Genomic DNA, 23784 nt, shown 5'->3' with positions numbered 1-23784 from the left:
TTTACAGTTAGAATTGTGGTGTGGGTGGGCAACAGGCTATCAGGCCTGTGCCTGTATGCGCACTCAGAGCACTCAAGTCATTAATCCCCTGGGTGGCCCAGGAACTCCCCCATCTAGTAATCCACACAGGTGAGCTGATGGGCAGGTTTGAGACAGGCAGTTTCAGACTTGAAACTAGGAGATTGACTGAACTCCTACCACTTTCCAAATTAAGTGTTGGACTGACTGGTGCAGAACCTCTCCAAGTGGGTATTTCAGACAGTTCTAGAGATTTCTAGAGGCAGATCCTGCTGTGCCTGGACCAATTCCTGTGCTTAAATGTGGTGAGTACCATCTCAGGTGGAGTATCTGGCTGTTTCAGAATCTCTGCAGCAGCTCCTGCTGCAGAACTGATTAAACTGTAAATACTTAAGGCCCTTGAAAATCGACAGTACAGACTGCTCCTGCAAATGAAGAAGCGGCTATGTAGGACAGTCTTTTGTGCATTCTTAGGAGAGTTAGGAGATGCTTTGATATGCAATTTAAGGTAATCAGTAGCAATGGCTCATGCATATGCTGGAGAGGTCACGCAGGACCACAAGCCAGATGGACTATAAAAATTCCCCAGAAGGACAGTTCGGGGAGTCTCATCTGATCCAGTGGAAGCCACTGTTGGAAGGACCCTGGCAAAGGAGACTGCCACCACCATCTGGACAGTAACCAACCATCCCGTTCAAGAGATTTGATGCCCCTTGTGAGTGTTACCTGTGACACGCCAATAGAGGGGTGTCTGTGATTCTTTTGAATTCGGGGGTTATTTGCACTGAACTCCAAGAGATCATCATTTGTCAAGTATGAGAATTTATTAGAGATAATGTTACCGTTCTCGTTCTTACCGAGGAGGCACGGGGCCTTCTCCCCAGGCCCCGGACCATCACCACACAGACACCAATATGAGGAGTGGCAAAATGGCGTTTAATGAAGCGTGTCCTGCTCTTTTATAATGCTGTAAAGCCCCGCCTTCTTCTCCGGCAGCAGTGCTCCGCCCGTTACGACCTTCCCATGTTCCGCCCCGCAGTGCCTCCCTGCTCATCCTTTTTCCTCCACATCTCCCCCTCTCCCATCAATGTTGTTTCGTTATATCGAGCGGGACGCAACAAAACACGCGGAAGTGCGGCGTGTCTCGACGGGACCGCCATCGGGTGGTTCCTCGCATTAGTAGCTTCGTGAGCGGAGCTGTGTGCTGCCTCCCCTTCTTCCGCTTCTTAACACAGGCGGTGTCCTTGTCTTCGTCGGTTCAGCGAAAACCTTAAAGGCATAGGCGGGATTGCTCATTTCCAACAGACTATATTCCCCCCCTCCAAAGCCCAGCCATTCCTCCAGAATTTCTCCTTCTTGTTGTCGAGCAATCCAGACTTGGCCCGCTACTTTCAGCAAGGCTTTCTTAACGCAGCTCAGTATTACACACAAGCATAAGCCTATAATTATGAGGATTAGCAAAATGCGCAAGCCTTCAGCGAGCAGTCCTATTAGCCACTGTGGTAGATTGCCAAACAGGTTAGTTAGCCATTCGTCTAATGGCGTTTATTGTGGGCTGCGTGCAAGCTTACATACAGGTGCACTTCGTTTCCACCCCTAGGCTGCGCGTCACACCGCGTGATCTTCCGCTACGCCTAGTCTACCGCTTCTCATGCAAATATCTTGTCTAGAACCTCTTTTTCCTGTACTATTAATTGATATACTCTATGCTCATGTCTATCAAGCAGTTAAGCCGTACATGCCGTAAGCAATAATTCAGAATTAGCAAGCCGCAGCATATCGCTATTACTACTGTGAGTGCTATCAAGCCTAGTGTTATAAGCCATTTCTAATCAAACCATGACAAGATCCACGCCCCTGTGTTGACTTGTTCCCCGTCAGGAAAGTCTCTGTCGGCCCCGCCTCGGGGTTGAACGGGATGCAGTAGTGAGCTGCTCTGTGCGCCTGTGCTCATCTCCTCCAGTATGACTCTGCGGTCCCCGGAATCATGAAGCCGGCGATAAACATCAATGCAGCCATGCAGCAGCATCCCGTCTGGCGTCGCCCTGTTCAGGATGGAATCTCACCAAGAATGATTAGTTACACCCCAGACCCTCCCGTACGTGCATTTAGGTCAGGTTTTAGGCATTTCATTGGAACCCATCTTATCTGCTCCTCCCGTTTTACCGCAGCATACCCTCTTCCCTGTGATATCCACAAGAGAAGCAACGCTGTGGTCCCTTTCTCATCTGGTCCACCGCCGTGACAAGAGCCTGCGCTGCTGCTGTTCCCTGATTCTGTTTTTGCAGTACCGTGCGGATGACAACCGAAAGTGGTGTTCCTTTAGGGATCATTTTCAGGATGTCCTGCGTCATGGCGTCACTCTGCTGCCAGAGGCACTCCATCATGACCGGACCCTGGGCCTCAGGGGGCAAGTCTGACTCTGCAATGGCCCGCTGGAGCCTGTCACAGAATTCAGTGAAACTCTCTGCGTGTGTCTGTTTTATCTTTGTCCAGGGTGGCTCTACCTTTACTAGCTTCCCGAGTTCTTCATACACGGCCTTTGGGTCGATGGGCGTCCATTCTATGAGCCCTCCGGGCGCCAGGCGTACCGGCAGCGCCAACGGCGTTTCAGGGGGTGCCGTGAGTTTAAGACCCCGTAATGTCACCGCCCCCGCTGATAGTTGCCAATCTGGCAGGTATAACTCGGCTCGGGGCTTTTCGCCACTGGAATTGTCCTGGGATCGTGTGTCGGCCAGTCGCTGCAGCATCCGCTGTTGTTTTTGTACTTCTCTCTCCAGCCTCCGCATGAGCCGCAGCGCCTGCTCTAGTCCTATCTCCACATCCTCCTCCACCTCCTCCGCTCTCACGCCTCCCTCACGCTCCCCTCCCCAATAGACTTCTTGAAACCGCCTTGTAAGGCTGTCCATCTCATCCTCGCTCACCCGTTCCCTCCCACTGGCTCGTCTCGTACTATCGAAGGTGACTCTCCTCCGCCCTCTTTCTCTGTCCCCGGCGCCATCTTTGGCCGCCGACTCGCCCTGATTCCAGCTCTTATCAGGTACCATGAGTGCCCCGGGGAGCCACTCATTCGGTGTTCGTATTCTCCCTCGCTCATTCTCTCGCTCATTCTCTCGCTCATTCCCTCGCTCATTCTCTTGCTCATTCCCTCGCTCATTCTCTCGCTCATTCCCTCGCTTATTCTCCCCCCTTTCTCCTTCCCCCTCGGGCTCACTGGGCGCGACAGGGCAAGGTTGTCCTGCTCTGTCTGCCTGTCGCAACTCGTCCCAGGGGTAGTGTGGTGGAGGGGCACGCAAAGCCTCTTCTCCCAGCCCGGCTGGCATCACCAGACCTCCGTCCCATTGTTCCTCCCCTTGCTCTTCGACCCGCTCCTCTCCCCCCTCTGGCGCCGTCTCCTCCGCCGCTCCCTCTATCTCCGTCGACCCCACACGTATCCCACTCCCTCTAAGTGCCTCTCTAGCCGCCTTCCACGTCTCCCGTTCCTCCCTCGCTCTCCGCAGGAGCATTCTTATCAGCCCCCACACCTTTAACTCCCTCGCGGATCCCCCGTTCATCGGGAACTCCGCCAGCGCTGCTGTGCATTGCAGCCACAGTTCCTCCCGCAGAATCTCCATAGGAGAAGTAATCACTCCCTCCTTCACGAGCCTCTCTACACACGCTCGTATCGCGCTCGCCTTCAGCGGCGCCCGCCATTCCTTGGCGCAGGCCATCACTACCTTACATATGGCCTCCATGGTTCCGGATCCGGATCCCTTCCTCACACTCCCGGTGCCTACGCCAGCCGAGCCGCCTCCTCGGAATCACGTCGGGGTCACCACTTGTTACCGTTCTCGTTCTTACCGAGGAGGCACGGGGCCTTCTCCCCAGGCCCCGGACCATCACCACACAGACACCAATATGAGGAGTGGCAAATGGCGTTTAATGAAGCGTGTCCTGCTCTTTTATAATGCTGTAAAGCCCCGCCTTCTTCTCCGGCAGCAGTGCTCCGCCCGTTACGACCTTCCCATGTTCCGCCCCGCAGTGCCTCCCTGCTCATCCTTTTTCCTCCACAAGATAAGAGGTTATAACAAACCTGGTAGTTTGCCTGGATTCTCCTCATCACGCCATTGACATCCACAGGCCAGCTGATGGTCGGTCAGAGTCCACACCAACTTCTGTGGCTTACTCTTTTCTATAGCGAGTCAAAACAACGCCCGACCGCAGTTACACAAAAGCTGTATGGCCTCAGTCAATAACAGCATGCACATCAACAGGTAACCTAGTGCTCAGCCCACAGCACTGTTCAGTTAGTAACAATTTGCCCACTAACAGGTCTTTCTGTAGGGAATGGTTCCACAGCACCTAGATGTTTATGGGGTGAGTCTGTGGTGTCACTTCTCCTCTGTCTGGAATTGTCAGTCGTGGGGTCGTTAGACGGTTGCCCCCAGGCTGCAGCAACCCCACAGTGTGGTGGCTCCAGCCGTGATGCACCCGGGGTTCCTTAACTCCTGGGATCACCCCAGAGCAAACCCCTCTTCTGTGGGCTGCACCATCCAGAGTCCCACGCTTGCCTGTGTGGCGCCTGTCACTCCACCCCTTGACACCACCAGACACACGCATTTATTTCAGAAGTCAGCAAATTCCCCTTGGTGTGCAGTGGGCGGCTTTTGGGTAAGCACAGTGTACTGGGGAAACGCGCACTGCTATTAATAGACGCCAAAAGCAAAGCATGCCCATTTGCAGTAACACGTAAACAACTGTTAAAAATAACAGTCTTAATCCTAATAGCAACATGATTGGTCTGGCCTATTGACCCAAATTCGGTGAATCCGAGTGTTGTTCCAGTTCAATATGTTAACACAGAAATCTTATTTCCTTTAATTGCAGGCATTTCTTTCCTGCACCGAAAGATCAGTTTGTTCCCCAAGCTGGAATAGTTCCCTTTAGAGGAGCTTCAAATAGAGTTGGTCACCTTTTTTTTATTATTCTTTTTCCGTATTTCCCTGTCTTCTCTATAGGAAACAGACAACTTTAACTTCAGATCAACAGCTGTTACATTTATGCTTAATTTTACCATCTTTTTCTCTTTCTTTCCTTTCCTTTCATCAAGGGAAGGTGTTAGCCCCTTCCTTAGGATCATCAATTTTTACAAACACTAGAATACAGCTGTTGAGTTTCGTTATCAGCCTGGTATGTGTATCCCCTCATTCTTAGGTCTGCCATCTTCCTTTGATGTTACTTCTCTCCTGGCTCCTAGATTCATTCTATTATTTAGATACTTTTAAAAAACACATTACTTAGCCTAACAATTCTACCACTCTTTCTGGCTGCTTCTTTTCAAGTTGTTGCTCTTCAGAGGGTCACTCTGTAAAACCCAAACAAAAAGTAAACCCTACCAAGGCCATTCGGTTGTTATAGTTTGGTTTTAACTGTAACTGCTGAAGCTATTTCTTTTAAGGTTACTCGGTTACATCCATCTATTATTCACATTTGAACAGGGTTTTTTTTTTTTCATTGATTTTTCTTTATGCTCAGAAACTTTTACTACAGCTTGGGGCATTTTCCAGCCCCTGCTGGTTTCTGGTGTACTTAAAGATGCTGTTTTTTCGCATTCGAGGTCTTTTCTTGTTTCCTAACTCTGCCCCTGGGGCTCTTAACTGCAGAGCCCGATCTCCACCCTGAGTCCTCCTGTGCCTCAGTGCCAGGCAGAGCAGTTATACTGGCCAGGGGGGGCAGAGCGTTTCTCACGGTCTTGTGAGAAACAAGCTGCCCAAGCCCGGTCCTGCTTTCCACCCAAAGCCTCCCCTGCTTCGCTCCCTCTCCTCTTCCACCTCTCTCTTTCACGTCTGTTTTTCTTCCACATGGTGGACTCCGACTGGCTGACAGAGCCGTCAGTGAAATCCAGACCCGCCCCCCTCCTCCTGCCAGCCAATAGGCAGGTCGCAAATCAGCAGCTGCCTATGGGAATGAGCTAGGGGAGGAGTCACAGTGTTGCAGTGTCCAGATGGAGTGTTGTAAAGGTGAGGTTACAAAGTGTCCATTTAATCGGGGAATGGGGGAACAGAAGAGAGAGCCAGACAGCTCCTGGGGGTCCCGGGCGATGCTGGGGGCCGTGCTGCTCTTGGGGATCTTGGACCAGGCTGGGTTTCTGTACAAAAGTCTGGAAAAGCCTTGATGCAAGCCCCTAGAGAAGAGGGATTTTCCTGAGCACTCAGAGAAACCCATGCAGGACCCAGGGATGTTGAGGGAAACCCATCCCACCCACCCCCAAACCCACTGCTCTCCCTGGAGACCTTCCTGGATCCTCAGGCTGGGAACAGGAGGGGGTGTGGGGGCACAGCCATGTCCCAGACTAGCCTCCTTCAGGCCTTCAGCTTCACAACATGTCACAGCTTCAAATGAGCTCTCTAAAGCAGCACTTCCCATGCCCCTGGTGTGGAGAGAAGACTTTGGGTAGACAAACAGGAGACAGGGGAGAGAAAGGGCAAAGACAGCAGGCTGCAGAGCTGGGGCTCCCAGCATCACAGAGGGGCTGCCACAGGCTCAGGAAGCAACCCAAAGAAGTAAAGGAGTCCTTCCTTTTGCAGTGACTTGGAAAGCCACATCTCTCACAGTATTCAAGGGGGATGGAGTCTCCCTTCTGCAAGATTTGCCCCAAAACTGTGCAGAGATTAGGAAGAGCAGGAAGGCTGGTTGTAGGGATGCTCTCAAACTTCAGCAGCTGCAGAGCTGGGAGCTGGTCATCTCACAAACTTGGGAGTGAGTCAAAATGCACGTCCTGAGGCATCGCACTGCCTCATAGGCTCTGCACTGGAGCCTGGACAGCAGCACTGCAGTACATGGGCATGTCCTGAGAAGCCCAGAGTCATAAAATGTGGGAGATCCAGGATGTCGGGGCTGTACAGACCCGGGAGAGCAAGGGTGCCTGCGAGGAGGAGGAGGGCAGGGGGCTGAGGAGCGTACCCAGGGGAGAAGCACAGCCCCAAGGTGACACTGAAAAGCACAAGGACCAAATGAGGCCCAGGGATGAGAAATGGCTTCCTCAGGCTCAGCCAGAAGGAAAGATGGGCAAATTTCATGGGAAATGGGAAAACTTCCCCACATTTGCTACCTGGCCTCGCCCATGGCTTTGGAGCCTGGCAGGCTCCAGGGTCCTGGATAAGGGCCTCTGGATGATGTGTGTTAAGGCTATGTTTGCTCTTCTCTGGCATAGCATCTCTAGCTCAAGCACTGCCGACTGAGAAACCTTGCCGAGCACTTCTAAAAGCAAAGAGCCTGCCTTGGTGCCTAAAGGAGGAAAGCTATGTCCTGTCCCACATTGTCCTGCATCCTGCTTCCACAAAAAGAGGGGCCCACAGCAGAAAGCAGTTTTGAGGCTCACCAAAGCATTTCTCAGCCTGTGGCCATGCTTTGTGCTGGTTCATCCCACATGCCTTGGATCCTGTAAAAACGCCAACCCCCAAACCCCAGATTCCTGCACAGGTCTGCCCAGTGCAGTGACCTGTCGGTGCAGGGGCGCAGAAGTGACATCTTCAGTGCCCCGTTTGAGATATTTCACAGTCTTTGACACTGTCTGGAGACATTCCTGAAGGATTTATCAGAAAATTATGGAAAATAACTGCAGTGAAGGGAAGTGATGGCTTTCCAGCACATGAGGGGAAATCTCTCTGCTCTCTCCCTGGCTGTGCCATCTCCATGGCAGTGACCTACAGAGCCCCCAGATGACATGAGCTGAGGTCACAATGGGACGTGCCACATCACAGGGAGGTCTCCCCGGTGTCGTGGGTGGGGACCCTCACTTCCCTGTGAGGCCCAGGCACTCCTGGGCACTGCTCACACCCTCCCCACGGCTGCCCTTCCTAGTGGCTCCACGGCAAGGAGAGGGGACAGGAGGCAGTGGGACCACGTTGGGGCCCCTCACCAACAGGCGGAGGAGCAGGGGCATGTTCGAAAGGAGTTTTGGGTAATGAGATGGGAAGAGCGTCCCGTTTCTCTGGCTGGAGAGGTGAAACGAGAGCAAGAGGGCAAGCGAGATGGAGGACTGCTGGATGGACACCATCAGCCAGGACCACAGCTCCTTGTCCCCTGCGCTCCTGCGGCTCTCCACCGAGGGTAAGGGCTTTGGGAGATCCTTCCCGAGGTGTCGCACAGAGACTGTTAACTGCCAAAACTGCTGTGGATCCCGGGCTGTGGGGGTGCCTGGACAGGGCTGGGGGCTGCTGCGAGAGCCCTGCCTGAGGGTCCCCTCTGGCTCGGGGGACAATGTGACAGCCAGGACTCCTGGGTCCTGGGGCTGTCCTGAGCCCCAAGGCTTCTGTGTGGCCAGCTCCATCGCCTCTTAGGGTGGGGGGGGGCATGGGAATCCATGACAGGTTTTCCTGGGAGGGGTCCCCCTTTGGGGTCTGGCTCTGAGAGGAAAGGGGTCCTGCATCCCAGATGCTGAGGTGGCCTGCAGCTCCATGGGGCTCTCAAGACCCTGCTGGAAATGTCCGTATATGATAATAAAACCTTCACCTTTTAATAACCCCAAGTCCTCTGGGTGTTTGGGAAAATCTCTCTTCCTTCCCCCTCGATCCTTCCAACTTGGCGCAGCATGTTTTGGGCTCAGAGATGCCATCTTTAGATGGCCACTGCCCCTGTCCTCCTGCAAACTAGGCTCAAATCACCGCACCCAAAAGAACATACATTGGAGAGAGCAGCCTGGAAACAGGTGGAGGTGCAATCCTCATTCAACAGGTCCTGGCTGACGCCAAGGTTTTTTCTCTGAGCTGTGGTGGGCAGTGCTGGGGTGAGCCCAACACAGCCATCTCCACCAGCACCCTCACGACCTCACACCACCGTTCCCTAGCCGAGCCCCGGGGCTGCTGTGGGCAGGGACCCGGGGCAGGAGGGGCGAGAGGACACTGCCCTGCCCTGCCCTGCCCTGCCCTGGGGGCAGCAGGATGCTGCCTGTGGGCTCCGGTGCCACGGCCAGCCCCAGGGCCCCCACGCCGGCACCACGGAGGCCACCAGCACAGGCCCCCAACGCTGCCCCCCCCACGCCCCGCACGGCCCCCAGGGCGCAGGGCAGCCAGCAGCCCCGCGGGGCCCCTGCCGCACAGCCCAGCCCCGCCGGGGCAGCGGCCGCACCCCGGGACCCCGCACTGCCCGCCCACACAGCGCCGCGCTGCCCCCAGGCCCCGCCGCGCCCCGCGCTGCCGCCCACAACATGGCGCCCGACCAAGGGGGAGGGGGCGGAGCTGGCCGCCAGGGCAGGAGGGCCCAATGTTGCCATGGCATCGCCCCAGTTCAGCCCTCCTATTGGCTGTCAGGAGGAGGAGGGCGGGCATCGGTTTCACTGATGGCTCTGCCAGCCAATTGCAGTCCAACATGTGGGGGAAAAAAAAGACGTCAAAGAAAGAGGTGGAAGAGGAGCGGGAGCAAAGCAGGCGAGAAGCGAGCGGGCGAGAGCGTTTGGTGGGGGCTGCAGGCGCGTTCAAATGGCGGCAGGTGCCCTCCCGCCGGGGCGGGGCAGCGGTGCTGGCGACGGGGCTGCTTTGCTGCAGGAGCTGCAGCAGGGGCTGGTGGGGCCGTGAGCAGGGGCCAGAGCGACGTGGGCCAGAGGGGGGAGCTGCCCTGCAGCCAGACGTGGCGGCCTGCCGCGAGCAGCTGGGCCGGGGCGGCTCGGTGGGGTTTGGGGGCAGGAAGCTTTGGCCCTGTGGTGGCTCTGGGATCCCTGTTAAAGCGTTTCCCTGAGGTGCTGCTGCCAGCGCAGCCCCAGGTGCTGCTTTGAGGTGCGTTTGGGAGGTGCTGGGCAAAGTGTGAGCAGGCTGCTGGTGTCGTCGCGAGGTGCCCTTCCCAGTGGTGTCTTTTGTTGTGAAAACTGCATTTCCGAGTGGCTCTGAGAGAGGCTGTGCCCGCATGTGATGCCGTGCCTTAGCCGTTGTTTTTGCTCCCTGCCTCTTGCTTTGCGCCGCGACCTGTGAGCCTGGCAGCAGGGTGAAGGGTGTTTGCAGAAGAGCTCTGTAAGTGTGAGCTGTTTTGCTTGTGTCATGCTGTCATGCTATGAAGGTTCGATAGCAACGACTAAGACAGTAATATAATAATAATAAAAAAGATGTTTATTTCCTCACACAAGTTCTTGGATTAGTAACATCCATTAAAATAATGCGATTACTAATTTAGAAAGGATAACACAAAACCATCAGTTACTAATTTAGAAAGGATAACCTGAAACCGTCGATTACTGCGTTATTAATTGGAAGGACTTCTTATCCCTACTTGAAAGCTTTCTTGTTCACTCTCCTAGTGAGAGGGCTCTCAACCTCGAGGAGTTCCCTTAACCCAGCGTCCCAGGAAAAGGGGAGGGGGGGGAATACTCACGGTCCAGGCGGAGAGGATGGTCAGGTCAGGTTCCCGTCCCTGCTCAAACTCTCCTAGCTCCCAAGTCTCTTTTTATACGGCTGGGGCTCTGGGCAAACAACGCTTTTGCTGACCTCTGCGAGTTTCACAATCCCAGGACTGTTTGTTTGTCTGCTTGGGAGGACCCTGCTAGCGAGGCAAGACCACAACACCTCCGTATTGTTTCTTCGCTCCCCGGGGGTCCGTGCAGATTCCAGGTGGCAGACTTCTTCAGTCTTGTTAATGCTTCCATTCCGCAGCCTTGCGCATATCAGTCCTTGCGCATATCGGTTGGTAGACGACTTTAGTCCTGTTAAGTCCTCTGTTCAACAGCTTTGTGCACCTCAGCTCTTGTGCTATCAGTTCTTCTGCATATCAGTTGACAAACTTCAGTCCTGTTAACTCTTCACTCGCCCGTCAGCTTGTCAGGGGCCTTGAAAGTTGATGAACGGCCAGTGCTTGCACTTGCTGTTGTTCTTTCCATGCTCCTAGGTCAGGGTGAAGAGTTGCTGAATTGTGTCTCTGCTGGTTTCACCAACTGAGATGTCCTGGCCTGAGTCCTTCCACGTGCCTCCAGTTGTCAGGGCCTAAAATAGGAGAATGCTTGTTGTCCTGGATGTGTGGAGGATTTTCTGGTTTTGTTCAGCACTGGGGAAGGAACCAGAGTTCTGAGTTGCGGGAAGGCTTCTCCCTGTGCCTGGGACACGAGGCCCTGCTGTCTTCAGTTTCATGATCGCTGCTCCCATGCAATCCTCCCGTTAGAAAATGTTGCCAAGAATTACTTGCAGGCTGTTCTGCAATTCTTAAATTTCATAGGCTAGGTGTTGATAATGCATAGCAGAAGCTAATCTTTTGGTGTAGTAACTGGTAGGCAATGGGTGTTTCAGAGCATTGTGAGTATTATGAGGCCATGATGTGAATCTGTGATGTGATGACACCTCTATGTGAGCAGCTGACAGGTCAGGAGAAGATGCATGGCTTGGATGTTGGTGGTGAGGTCACTTCTGGGTTTGTTGCGTGTGCTCAGCGGAGGGATTGACCCCTGCAGAGCTCTACAGCAATACAGAAATGCAACTCATTAATCAAGCAGAAGTCGATATTCCACATCATCTGACACAAATTTTATTCCACTCCATCATCATGAGTTAGTACTGCTACATTTCAAATGCAGATGATGTTCTGTGGTGAACATGGACATGGAGTTTGCCTTTCCGCTTGTTGCTAAGTAGAAGCTTGCAGCGTCCTCGCAGTCAGCTAGGGAGTCCAGCTAGACTTTTGAGGCTGCTAAATGAATGTAGTGCTGGTGTGAGCAGTGGTGTGAGTAATCTCTTCTTGCCAGGGTGTGTGTGTGCTTTAGAAGTTGCCCCTGTCAAAAGAGCAGGGAGCTTGTGAGATTTTCCTGCAAGGTCTGCATGCTGTGTCTGTCTTTGAGGTGTCCAGCTGCTTTTATGACACATTTGGAACTGTAACACTTTAGGGGTCTCTGATTTTCTGTCCACGTATGCAGTCATTGGAGAATGGGTGCAAAGGCTGTTGGAGGAGACGGAAGGAATGTCACCCCCCAAAAAGGGTATGGGCCACATTTTGAAAGAGATTTCTTGTTCAGAGAAGTTGAGGCACAAGCGAGAGGGAAAAGCTGGCCTGATCAGCCCCTGTGAGAGCACTTCTTCTCTGCTTCCTGGTGGGAAGGTGGGAAGTGAGCAGGCCCCGGGCTGTGAGTGGCTGTTCAGAGGCAGAGCCTGTTGCAAGGCCTTGGAGGACTAGAAAGGAATGGAAGGTCTGGAGAGTTGGGCTTTGTGTGTTGTGGGGTGCTTGGGGTGCCCTGCGTGCTGCCATGTGTGGTGCTGTGGGCTGTGTGTCGCTGATGCAGAGGCGTGTGTTGGTTGCCAACCCTCTGTGAGGTGTGGAGGTAACGGCGTGTTACAGTGCGAGATGCCCTGTGGTGGAGCTGGGTGGTGGCGCCAGTGTTTTGCTGCTCAGCGTGGGAGGAGGTGTCTGGAGAGAGCAGTGCTCTGCTCCCAAGGCCCAGCCTGCCATCACGGTGTCCTTCTGGGAGACGTGGGTGAGGACTGTTGGTGACCGTGTTGCCTCCTTGGAGCATCATGGTGCGAGGCAGGGCTGCTCCCAGTTTGGTGGTTTGTGTCAGCTGAGGTTCAGGCTTGCAGTTTTGGAAGGGTTTGATGCTTCCGTGAGTCTTTGGGATTTTACTGACTGCTGGAGAGAGTTCTCTTCTCCCTCCTTAAAGGCTTTCTGCTGAATCTGGACCGTCATTGCATCTTCCCATCTCAGACGCTAATCCATTGCAGTCCCTCAGCGAGATGGGTAGTTAATGAAAGCAGTCAGAGGCATTTCTGCACGTTGTGCCTACGCAGAGCCTTGCAGAGAGGGGAGATGCCCCCTCACAAGAAGTCAGGCCTGTGAGGGCGATGGGTGGCTCTGAGACACCTGTCCTTGTTGAGCGGTGGAGGCGGCATCTGCAAAGCCTCTGGTGCCTTTGGCAAGAGTCTCATAATAGCATATTCCTTGAGGCTGCAATGGGGGAGCCATGTGGAGGTAGCAGGGCTCCAACGCCCTGCTCCAGGCAGGTGCCAGTAGAGGAGGTATCTTGGGGCCTTTTCCAGTGAAGTTTTGATTACCTCCAAGGATGGAGATCTGGGAACCTCTCTGTATCCGTGTGCCGCAGTTTGGCCACCGTCACGGAGAAAAAGGTTTCTTCTTAATGTCTCAGAAGCATTTCCCATTGTCCGATTTGTCCCTGTTGCCTCCCATGCTACTAGTGTGCACCTCCAAGAAAATCCGGCTCCGTCTTCTCTGTGCCCTCCATAAGGTAGCTGTGCACAGCATGAAGATCCCCGTTGGCCTTCTCTTGTCTAGGCTGAACAAAGCCAGCTCTCGCAGCCTCTCCTTTTATGCGCCACGCTGCAGCCCCTGACCATCTTGGTGTCCCTGTGCTGGACTCCCTGCAGTGTGTTAGTGCCTGTGCAGAACTGGAGAGCCCAAACAGGACCTGGTATACAGACATGGTGTCACCTGTGCCAAAAAGAGGGGTAGGGTAGAACGTCTTGGTGGCCCTGCTGGCTGTGCTCTCCCCAATAGAGCTCAGCACAAAGGGGAGACATTTGCCCCTGCCTGTTGCGACTCTGTAAGGCCAGCAGAACTGCCAGTAACACTCCGATTCTTTCTTTCTTTCTAGGTTGCTCCACTCATGGAGGTTCCCAGTGCAGTGCTAGAGCTGCTGAGGATGGAGGCAGGATGCCAGGCTGTGTCCCTGTACCTGTCAACATCTTGGCCAGCGTCGTGAGCCCTCTGTGAAAGCAGCTGCAAGTGACTGAGAAGAGGCTACGTATGGATGCGAAGGCTTCCATAAATGCGCCTGTCTTCCGTGGGTGACTTGGGTTGTGGGTTCAGCTCCTGGTACCTCTGCTGTGCTGCAAATTCCGCCTCCCACAAGTGCTGTTATTGCCAGCCCGCTCAACAAATGCTACGGTGCCCCCTCCTTTTCCTAGGAGGTTGTGGTGCCATATAGGACGAGTCCAAGACCCTTATAATAGATGCCAGCATGTCTTGAGTGCCTTTGTGTGAGTGCCCCAAAGCGTCCGTAGGTTGACCTGAGGAAGTCTCAGAGCTCTTGGGCTCCCGGCTCTGCGAGGGGTGAAGATGTGCCCAGGGCCAGGTTGCCCGTGGCACGCAGCCCTCAGTGCTCTGTGAAGGCAGCTGTGGAGCGCGGACTGGTGCTGCAGAGGCTGCGCAGCCAGGAGAGCTGGCATTTCAGCAGCCATTGAGTGTGGGGCTGTCTCATTGCTTGGGCCTCATTTCAAAGCCTCTGCACCCTTTTTCCCTTCCCCAGGGCTCCTTGTCCAAGTAACTAAAGGAAAGGAAGGGAGGTTCCTTTGGGCTCAGGAGGCCTTCCGGACTCTCAAGTGTTTCTGTGTTGTATCTGTAACTTTTGTATTACTGCAGAAAATCCCCATGTCCCCATCCCTAGCAGGAGGTTCGTGAGGGGATGGGGGTGGAAAGCAGCAGCCTGCTGTGCCCAAAGCAAGCAGGATGCTTCCCTCTGAAAAGAGCAGCATCACCCAAGGAGGCAGCTCTGTGCCTGATCTTGTGCTGCTCATTTGCACAGGCCTTGTGAGCCTAGAGTGCCTTGGCCACCTTGTGGTGTTACCACAAGAGCTTGCCTGTGTGTCTGGGTTGAGGAGCCAAGGGAAGGCAGCGAGCAGAGCAGTGGCTGGGGAGTGTGCAAGTGGTGAGTGTCCTGCATGCATCTCTTCTTGCTGGCACTTGGTTGTATGTAGCAGAAGAGGCAGCTGTGTGGGGCAGAGGCAGTGTGTTTGTAGAGTAGGTGGCAGAGCAGAGGTCTGGCGTCAGGTTGATGCCTGGTGCAGTGCCGAGTTGATCTGAGAGTGTCAGAAAGCCTTTGCAGTGCAGCTGCTCCCTCAGCTGATCTCTGTCCCTAGAAATGCACTAGAAATGGAAGTGGCATGCTGCTGCCATTGTGTAGGTGCTGCAGTGCAAAGGCTCCCAGCTCAGACTTGATGGTACTAAAGGAAAAGCGAGACCAATTGTTCCTTTTGTGATTTGTCGCCAGGGTGCCAGAGTGGAGCTGTCCCATGATCTGGAGAGAGTCTTGCCAGGAGATGAAAGCCATTTGCAGAAGACTGTTCTGTGTGGAGTGATCACAGCGTAATCAAGGGACGTGCGAGTGGCCCAGGTGAGCTTCTCCTCTGTGAAGGTTTGCACTTTTGAGCTCCCTTGTGACTCAGTCAAAGATAGGGCAGCAGCAGGCAGGTCAATGCCATTTGTGCTTGTGAGGTGAGTTGTGCCTCTGAAGCTGGTAGGCCAACAGCATGCATGTAGCATTGGTGATGCTGGTGAGGTCTCTTGTGTCTCCATGCCTCCTAAAGGGGGAGCAGGGCCATTGCTGCTGTTGGTGCTTTTGTGGTGAGTTGTGCATCAGTATGTGACTGGCGATCAGCATGGACATTGCTGCTGTTTGTGCTTGTTGAGGTCAATTGTGCCTCAGTTGCAAAGAGGCCAGGAGCAGCTATTTGGCTTCATGGCTGCCTGTGAGGTCACTTCAGCATGAGCACCTGACAGTCCAGCTTGCTGCATATTGCTGTTGCTAGTGTTTGTGGAGTAATTTGGCCTCAGTATCTGCCAGGCCACCAGCAGCCACATTGCTCCTTTTTTGTATTTGTGAGGTGACTTTTGCTTCACCACCTGATTAGACAGCATCAAGCACATTGCTATTTTAGTGCTTGTGAGGTCACATGTGCCTCAATGTCTGATAGGCCAGTGCTAGTGATGTGGCTGCAGTTTGTGTTTGTGATGTCACTTGTGACTCAGTGCCTGATAGGCCAGTGCTGTATATGTGTGTGCAGTTTTTCTTTGTGATGTCAGTTGTGGCTCAGTGCCTGATAGGCCAGTGCTGGTCATGTGTGTGCAGTTTTTGTTTGTGATGTCACTTGTGGCTCAGTGCCTGGTAGGCCAGTGCTGGTGATGTGGGTGGAGTTTGTGTTTGTGATGTCACTTGTGGCTCAGTGCCTGATAGGCCAGTGCTGGTGATGTGGGTGCAGTTTGTGGTTGTGATGTCCCTTGTGGCTCAGTGCCTGATAGGCCAGTGCTGGTGATGTGGGTGCAATTTGTGTTTGTGGTGTCACATGTTGCTCAGTGACTGATAGGCCAGTGCTGGTCACATGGCTACAGTTTGTGTTTGTGATGTCACTTGTGTCTCAGTGCCTGATAGGCCAGTGCTAGTCATGTGGCTTGGATTGTGGTTGTGATGTCACTTGTGGCTCAGTGCCTGATAGGCCAGTGCTTGACACATGTCTGCAGTTTGTGGTTGTGATGTCACTTGTGGCTGAGTGCCTGATAGGCCAGTGCTGGTGATGTGGGTGCAGTTTGTAGTTGTGAGGTCACTTGTGGCTCAGTGCCTGCTAGGCCAGTGCTGGTGATGTGGGTGGAGTTTGTGTTTGTGATGTCACTTGTGGCTCAATGCCTGATAGGCCAGTGCTGGTCACGTGTGTGCAGTTTGTTGTTGTGATGTCACTTGTGGCTCAGTTCCTGATAGGCCAGTGCTGGTCAAATGGCTGCAGTTTGTGGTTGTGATGTCACTTTTGTCTCAGTGCCTGATAGGCCAGTGCTGGTCACATGTCTGCAGTTTGTGTTTGTGAGGTCACTTGTGGCTCAGTGCCTGATAGGCCAGTGCTGGTCATGTGGGTGTAGTTTGTGGTTGTGATGTCACTTGTGGCTGAGTGCCTGATAGGCCAGTACTGGTGATGTGTGTGCAGTTTATGGTTGTGATGTCAGTTGTGGCTCAGTGCCTGATAGGCCAGTGCTGGTCACATGTGTGCAGTCTGTGTTTGTGATGTCACTTGTGGCTCAGTGCCTGATAGGCCAGTGCTGGTGATGTGGGTGCAGTTTGTGTTTGTGATGTCACTTGTGGCTGAGTGCCTGATAGGCCAGTGCTGTTCATGTGGGTGCAGTTTGTGTTTGTGATGTCACTTGTGGCTCTGTGCCTGATAGGCCAGTGCTGGTCCTGTGCCTGCAGTTTGTGGTTGTGAGGTCACTTGTGGCTCAGTGCCTGATAGGCCAGTGCTGGTCACATGGGTGCAGTTTGTGGTTGTGATGTCACTTGTGGCTCAGTGCCTGATAGGCCAGTGCTGGTCACATGTCTGCACTTTGTGATTGTGATGTCACTTGTGGCTGAGTGCCTGATAGGCCAGTGCTCTTCATGTGGGTGCAGTTTGTGTTTGTGATGTCAGTTGTGGCTCAGTGCCTGATAGGCCAGTGCTGGTGATGTGGCTGCAGTTTGTGGTTGTGATGTCACTTGTGGCTCAGTGCCTGATAGGCCAGTGCTTTTAATGTGGGTGCAGTTTGTGTTTGTGATGTCACTTGTTGCTCAGTGCCTGATAGGCCAGTGCTGTTCACATGTGTGCAGTCTGTGTTTGTGATGTCACTTGTGGCTGAGTGCCTGATAGGGCAGTGCTGGTGATGTGGGTGCAGTTTTTGTTTGTGATGTCACTTGTGGCTCAGTTCCTGATAGGCCGGTGCTGCTGATGTGGCTGCAGTTTTTGTTTGTGATGTCACTTGTGGCTCAGTGCCTGCTAGGCCAATGCTGGTGATGTGGGTGGAATTTGTGGTTGTGAGGTCTCTTGTGGCTCAGTGCCTGATAGGCCAGTGCTGGTGATGTGGGTTCAATTTGTGGTTGTGATGTCACTTGTGGCTGAGTGCCTGATAGTCCAGTGCTGGTCTCATGGCTGCAGTTTATGGTTGTGATGTCACTAGTGGTTAAGTGCCTGATAGGCCAGTGCTGGTCATGTGGCTGCAGTTTGTGGTTGTGATGTCACTTGTGGCTCAGCGCCTGATAGGCCAGTGCTTGTCATGTGGCTGCAGTTTGTGTTTGTGATGTCAGTTGTGGCTCAGTGCCTGAGAGGCCATGCTGCTCCTCTGGGTGGAGTTTGTGTTTGTGATGTCACTTGTGGCTGAGTGCCTGATAGGCCAGTGCTGGTGATGTGGGTGGAGTTTGTGTTTGTGATGTCACTTGTGGCTGAGTGCCTGATAGGACATGCTGGTCCAGTGGGTGGAGTTTGTGTTTGTGATGTCACTTGTGGCTGAGTGCCTGATAGGCCAGTGCTGGTGAAGTGGGTGGAGTTTGTGTTTGTGATGTCACTTGTGGCTCAGTGCCTGATAGGCCAATGCTGGTCACATGTCTGCAGTTTGTGGTTGTGATGTCACTTGTGGCTGAGTGCCTGATAGGCCGGTGCTGGTCCTGTGGCTGCAATTTGTGATTGTGAGGTCACTTGTGGCTGAGTGCCTGGTAGGCCATGCTGGTCACATAGGTGCAGTTTGTGTTTGTGATGTCACTTGTGGCTCTGTGCCTGATAGGCCAGTGCTGGTGTTGTGGGTGGAGTTTGTGTTTCTGATGTCACTTGTGGCTGAGTTCCTGATAGGCCAGTGCTGTTCATGCGAGTGCACTTTGTGATTGTGAGGTCACTTGTGGCTGAGTGCCTGACAGGCCAGTGCTGGTCATGTGTGTGCAGTTTTTGTGTGTGATGTCACTTGTGGCTCAGTGCCTGCTAGGCCAGTGCTGGTGATGTGGCTGCAGTTTTTTTTTTTGATGTCACTTGTGGCTCAGTGCCTGATAGGCCAGTGCTGGTCATGTGGGTGGAGTTTGTGGTTTTGAGGTCACTTGTTGCTCAGTGCCTGATAGGCCAGTGCTGGTAATGTGGGTGGAGTTTGTGGTTGTGATGTCAGTTGTGGCTCAGTGCCTGATAGGCCAGTGCTGGTCATGTGGCTGCAGTTTGTGTTTGTGATATCACTTGTGGCTCAGTGCCTGATAGGCCAGTGCTGGTAATGTGGCTGCTGTTTTTGTTTGTGAGGTCACTTGTGGCTCAGTGCCTGATAGGCCACTGCTTTTCCTGTGGGTGCAGTTTGTGTTTGTGAGGTCACTTGTGGCTCAGTGCCTGATAGGCCAGTGCTGGATATGTGTGTGCAGTTTTTGTTTGTGATGTCACTTGTGGCTCAGTGCTTGATAGGCCAATGCTGGTGATGTGGCTGCAGTTTGTGTTTGTGATGTCACTTGTGGCTGAGTGCCTGATAGGCCATGCTGGTCCTGTGGGTGCAGTTTGTGTTTGTGATGTCACTTGTGGCTCAGTGCCTGATAGGCCAGTGCTGGTGATGTGGGTGCAGTTTGTGTTTGTGATGTCACTTGTGGCTCAGTTCCTGATAGGCCAGTGCTGGTCAAATGGCTGCTGTTTCTGGTTGTGATGTCACATGTGGCTCAGTGCCTGATAGGCCAGTGCTGGTCACATGTCTGCAGTTTGTGTTTGTGAGGTCACTTGTGGCTCAATTCCTGATAGGCCAGTACTGGTGATGTGGGTGCAGTTTGTGTTTGTGATGTCACTTGTGGCTGAGTGCCTGATAGGCCAGTGCTTGTCCTGTGGGTGCAGTTTGTGGTTGTGAGGTCACTTGTGGCTCTGTGCCCGATAGGCCAGTGCTGGTCCTGTGCCTGCAGTTTGTAGTTGTGAGGTCACTTGTGGCTCTGTGCCCGATAGGCCAGTGCTGGTGATGTGGGTGCAGATTGTGGTTGTGATGTCACTTGTGGCTGAGTGCCTGAGAGGCCAGTGCTGGTCACATGTCTGCAGTTTGTGATTGTGAGGTCACTTGTGGCTGAGTGCCTGACAGGCCAGTGCTGGTCATGTGTGTGCAGTTTTTGTGTGTGATGTCACTTGTGGCTGAGTGCCTGATAGGCCAGTGCTGGTGATGTGGGTGCAATTTGTGTTTGTGATGTCACTTGTGGCTGAGTGCCTGATAGGCCAGTGCTGGTCATGTGACTGCAGCTTGTGTTTGTGAGGTCACTTGTGGCTCAGTGCCTGATAGGCCAGTGCTCTTCATGTGTGTGCAGTTTTTGTGTGTGATGTCAGTTGTGGCTCAGTGCCTGATAGGCCAGTGCTGGTGATGTGGGTGGAGTTTGTGTTTGTGATGTCACTTGTGGCTGAGTGCCTGATAGGTCAGTGCTGGTGATGTGTGTGCAGTTTGTGTTTGTGATGTCAGTTGTGGCTGAGTGCCTGATAGGCCAGTGCTGTTAATGTGGGTGCAGTTTGTGTTTGTGATGTCACTTGTTGCTCAGTGCCTGATAGGCCAGTGCTGGTCACATGTGTGCAGTCTGTGTTTGTGATGTCACTTGTGGCTCAGTTCCTGATAGGCCGGTGCTGCTGATGTGGGTGCAGTTTGTAGTTGTGATGTCACTTGTGGCTGAGTGCCTGATAGGCCAATGCTGGTCACATGTCTGCAGTTTGTGTTTGTGATGTCACTTGTGGCTCAGCGCCTGATAGGCCAGTGCTGGTGTTGTGGCTGCAGTTTGTGTTTGTGATGTCAGTTGTGGCTCAGTGCCTGAGAGGCCATGCTGCTCCTCTGGGTGGAGTTTGTGTTTGAGATGTCACTTGTGGCTGAGTGCCTGATATGCCATGCTGGTCCAGTGGGTGGAGTTTGTGGTTGTGATGTCACTTGTTGCTCAGTGCCTGATAGGCCACTCCTTTTCCTGTGGGTGCAGTTTTTTTTTGTGATGTCACTTGTCGCTCAGTGCCTGATAGGCCAGTGCTGGTGATGTGGCTGCAGTTTGTGGTTGTGATGTCACTTGTGGCTGAGTGCCTGATAGGCCAGTGCTGGTGATGTGGCTGCAGTTTGTGTTTGTGATGTCACTTGTGGCTGAGTGCCTGATAGGCCAGTGCTGGTTACATGGCTCTAGTTTGTGTTTGTGATGTCACTTGTGGCTGAGTGCCTGATAGGCCAGTGCTGGTGATGTGGGTGCAGTTTGTGTTTGTGATGTCACTTGTGGCTCAGTGCCTGATAGGCCAGTGCTTGTCACATGGCTGCAGTTTGTGGTTGTGATTTCAGCTGTGGCTCAGTGCCTGATAGGCCAGTGCTGGTCACATGGCTGCAGTTTTTGGTTCTGATTTCACTAGTGTCTCAGTGCCTGATAGGCCAGTGCTGGTGATGTGGGTGCAGTTTGTGGTTGTGATGTCACTTGTGGCTCAGTGCCTTATAGACCATGCTGGTCCTGTGGCTGCAGTTTGTGTTTGTGATGTCACTTGTGGCTCAGTGCCTGATAGGCCAGTGCTGGTCATGTGGGTGGAGTTTGTGTTTGTGATGTCACTTGTGGCTCAGTGCCTGATAGGCCAGTGCTGGTGATGTGGCTGCAGTTTGTGTTTGTGATGTCACTTGTGGCTCAGTGCCTGATAGGCCATGCTGGTGATGTGGCTGCCGTTTGTGTTTGTGATGTCACTTGTGGCTCAGTGCCTGATAGGCCAGTGCTGGATATGTGTGTGCAGTTTGTTGTTGTGATGTCACTTGTGGCTGAGTGCCTGATAGGCCAGTGCTGGTGATGTGGCTGCAGTTTGTGTTTGTGATGTCACTTGTGGCTCAGTGCCTGATAGGCCAGTGCTGGTCATGTGGATAGAGTTTGTGTTTGAGATGTCACTTGTGGCTGAGTGCCTGATAGGGCAGTGCTGGTGATGTGGGTGCAGTTTTTGTTTGTGATGTCACTTGTGGCTCAGTGCCTGATAGGCCAGTGCTGGTCACATGTCTGCAGTTTGTGGTTGTGATGTCACTTGTGGCTGAGTGCCTGATAGGCCGGTGCTGGTCCTGTGGCTGCAATTTGTGATTGTGAGGTCACTTGTGGCTGAGTGCCTGGTAGGCCATGCTGGTCACATAGGTGCAGTTTGTGTTTGTGATGTCACTTGTGGCTCAGTGCCTGATAGGGCAATGCTGGTCCTGTGGGTGCACTTTGTGATTGTGATGTCACTTGTGGCTGAGTGCCTGACAGGCCAGTGCTGGTCATGTGTGTGCAGTTTTTGTGTGTGATGTCACTTGTGGCTCAGTGCCTGCTAGGCCACTGCTGGTCTTGTGGCTGCAGTTTGTGTTTGTGATATCACTTGTGGCTCAGTGCCTGATAGGCCAGTGCTGGTGATGTGGGTGCAGTTTGTGTTTGTGATGTCAGTTGTGGCTCAGTGCCTGATAGGCCAGTGCTGGTGATGTGGCTGCAGTTTTTGTTTGTTATGTCACTTGTGGCTCAGTGCCTGATAGGCCAGTGCTGTTCATGTGGGTGGAGTTTGTGGTTTTGAGGTCACTTGTTGCTCAGTGCCTGATAGGCCAGTGCTGGTGATGTGGGTGCAGTTTGTGGTTGTGATGTCACTTGTGGCTGAGTGCCTGAGAGGCCAGTGCTGGTGATGTGGGTGCAGTTTGTGTTTGTGATGTCACTTGTGGCTCAGTGCCTGATAGGCCAGTGCTGGTCCTGTGGGTGCAGTTTGTGGTTGTGAGGTCACTTGTGGCTCAGTGCCCGATAGGCCAGTGCTGTTCACGTGTGTGCAGTTTGTTGTTGTGATGTCACTTGTGACTGAGTTCCTGATAGGCCAGTGCTGGTCACATGGCTGCAGTTTGTGTTTGTGAGGTCACTTGTGGCTCAGTGCCTGATAGGCCAGTGCTCGTGATGTGGGTGCAGTTTGTGTTTGTGATGTCACTTGTGGCTCAGTGCCTGATAGGCCAGTGCTGGTCCTGTGGCTGCACTTTGTGACTGTGAGGTCACTTGTGGCTCAGTGCCTGCTAGGCCAGTGCTGGTGATGTGGGTGCAGTTTGTGTTTGTGATGTCACTTGTGGCTGAGTGCCTGCTAGGCCAGTGCTGTTCATGTGGGTGCAGTTTGTGGTTGTGAGGTCACTTGTGGCTCTGTGCCCGATAGGCCAGTGCTGGTCCTGTGCCTGCAGTTTGTGGTTGTGAGGTCTCTTGTGGCTCTGTGCCCGATAGGCCAGTGCTGGTGATGTGGCTGCAGTTTGTGGTTGTGATGTCACTTGTGGCTGAGTGCCTGAGAGGCCAGTGCTGGTCACATGTCTGCAGTTTGTGATTGTGAGGTCACTTGTGGCTGAGTGCCTGACAGGCCAGTGCTGGTCATGTGTGTGCAGTTTTTGTGTGTGATGTCACTTGTGGCTGAGTGCCTGATAGGCCAGTGCTGGTGATGTGGGTGCAGTTTTTGTTTGTGATGTCACTTGTGGCTCAGTGCCTGATAGGGCAGTGCTGGTCACATGGCTGCAGTTTGTGTTTGTGATGTCACTTGTGGCTGAGTGCCTGAGAGGCCAGTGCTGGTCACATGGCTGCAGTTAGTGGTTGTGATGCCACTTGTGGCTCAGTGCCTGATAGGCCAGTGCTGGTCATGTGTGTGCAGTTTTTGTTTGTGATGTCACTTCTGGCTCAGTTCCTGATAGGCCGGTGCTGCTGATGTGGGTGCAGTTTGTGTTTGTGATGTCACTTGTGGCTGAGTGCCTGATAGGCCAATGCTGGTCACATGTCTGCAGTTTGTGTTTGTGATGTCACTTGTGGCTCAGTGCCTGCTAGGCCAATGCTGGTGATGTGGGTGGAATTTGTGGTTGTGATGTCACTTGTGGCTCAGCGCCTGATAGGCCAGTGCTGGTCCTGTGGGTGCATTTTGTGTTTGTGATGTCACTTGTGGCTCAGTGCCTGATAGGCCAGTGCTGGTCCTGTGGGTGCAGTTTGTGTTTGTGATGTCACTTGTGGCTGAGTGCCTGATAGGCCAGTGCTGGTCACATGTCTGCAGTTTGTGGTTGTGGTTTCAGGTGTGGCTCAGTGCCTGATAGGCCAGTGCTGGTGATGTGGGTGCAGTTTGTGGTTGTGATGTCACTTGTGGCTGAGTGCCTGAAAGGCCAATGCTGGTCACATGTCTGCAGTTTGTGGTTGTGGTTTCAGCTGTGGCTCAGTGCCTGAAAGGCCAGTGCTGGTCATGTGGCTGCAGTTTGTGTTTGTGATGTCAGTTGTGGCTCAGTGCCTGATAGGCCATGCTGCTCCTCTGGGTGGAGTTTGTGTTTGAGATGTTCACTTGTGGCTGAGTGCCTGATAGG

General features: G+C 53.3%; 1 long non-coding RNA gene across 1 annotated transcript; it reads right to left on the bottom strand.

Annotated features, from left to right (window-relative positions):
• Positions 1-1801: 1801 nt before the first annotated feature.
• LOC136992405 (uncharacterized) lies at positions 1802-2722 on the bottom strand. Its single transcript, XR_010884631.1, has 2 exons — positions 2195-2722; positions 1802-2063 (listed from the first exon to the last, which is right to left on the bottom strand). It is a non-coding gene; the product is annotated as an uncharacterized lncRNA (long non-coding RNA).
• Positions 2723-23784: the final 21062 nt, after the last annotated feature.

Source organism: Apteryx mantelli, chromosome 7, assembly GCF_036417845.1.
Source record: "Apteryx mantelli isolate bAptMan1 chromosome 7, bAptMan1.hap1, whole genome shotgun sequence".
Taxonomy (NCBI): Eukaryota; Metazoa; Chordata; class Aves; order Apterygiformes; family Apterygidae; genus Apteryx; species Apteryx mantelli.
This window is presented reverse-complemented; position numbering and strand designations above follow the sequence as displayed.